This window comes from Rhagoletis pomonella, unplaced genomic scaffold (assembly GCF_013731165.1).
Source record: "Rhagoletis pomonella isolate Grant_MI unplaced genomic scaffold, Rhpom_1.0 Rhpom_scaffold_00021, whole genome shotgun sequence".
Classification (NCBI taxonomy): Eukaryota; Metazoa; Arthropoda; class Insecta; order Diptera; family Tephritidae; genus Rhagoletis; species Rhagoletis pomonella.
In genome coordinates this window covers 171,395-172,435 of record NW_023458575.1, presented here as the reverse complement: position 1 = coordinate 172,435, position 1,041 = coordinate 171,395, and the positions used below count along the sequence as shown (strand labels likewise).

At 41.2% G+C, this 1,041-nt stretch overlaps 1 protein-coding gene and 1 long non-coding RNA gene across 6 annotated transcripts in view; both read right to left on the bottom strand.

The window, feature by feature from the left end:
- LOC118749588 overlaps window positions 1-412 on the bottom strand; it is an 854-nt gene extending 442 nt beyond the window's left edge. The window contains exons 1-2 of the long non-coding RNA XR_004994245.1: window positions 303-412; window positions 84-245 (exon numbers count right to left, since the gene is read on the bottom strand). This is a non-coding gene — a long non-coding RNA (uncharacterized LOC118749588). The remainder of the gene's footprint in view (window positions 1-83; window positions 246-302) is intronic.
- LOC118749585 overlaps window positions 1-1,041 on the bottom strand; it is a 119,185-nt gene that overhangs the window by 66,620 nt on the left and 51,524 nt on the right. The gene's annotated exons all lie outside the window — the stretch shown is intronic.

The window sequence follows — 1,041 nt, the reverse complement described above, 5'->3', positions numbered from 1 at the left end:
GAACAAAGGAACACGAAGCAGTCGAAAACCTGTGAAATAATTCCATTTATATTTGCTCCAACTGGTATTGCAACAGTACTTACGTGTGGAGCAGCAGAAGAAACCTACGATGCAGTGGTCCCACAGACAGAGAAGCGGAAGACACACTGTGACGATGCGAGAGTTACACGGCCACGAAAAGTTGGTCCACAGTCCGCAGCTGGCACCAAGATGTACACAGGCAGCGAACCAAAGCAAGTGAAAACCTAAAAAAAAAAAAAATCGTTAATAGCTGCTTAATAAAATTTTGCAAAAGTACTTACGAGTGCAGCGATGGTTTTGCAGTAATTCAAACAATGCTGGCAAGAGGCAGCCGATCAAGTTGATGGAATGCACGGGCACACAAAACAGCAAAACACCTTTGGAATAGTTTTATTTATAGTTCCTTTATCGGATATACATAAAATACTTACGATTTGGCCAATTCTTTTCCAAAAAAAAAATTTAAATGCGGAATTTTTTATTTTATCTAATAAAAATTAATTTTAACTCCGATTGTCAACGAAACAGAGATAAAAACAAAGACGAAAAAGGCGATCAGTGATGCCAATGCTTGTCGATCTATGCTTTTGCTTGTGTGAGTACCATTTTTAGTACTTTTTCATGAAAATCGCTCTGATATAAAAAGTACTCTTTCTCTCGCTGTTCGCAGTGTTCATCCAACTTGACGTTTCTCTTTGTGGAACATTCTACGTCATTCTTCGAACATTCTGCCTATTTCTCGTTGTTCGCTTTGTGTTGCCGCAGTATTCGCCACACTGCCCTCCACCTAAGTCTGATCGTCCCTATCAGACACACTTGCTGTGCCAACGATACAAGCCTTTCCAAGTGGACCACCTTCATCTTGTTTCTTGGTCGCCCAATGGTCTGGATTCGATACACTACGTCATTCAGCCGTTTGACGACCTTATACGGACCTTCCCAGTTGCATTGTAGTTTTGGGGACAAACCTTTCTTTCGTTGTGGATTGTACAGCAACACTAAGTCTCCCTCTTGGAAACC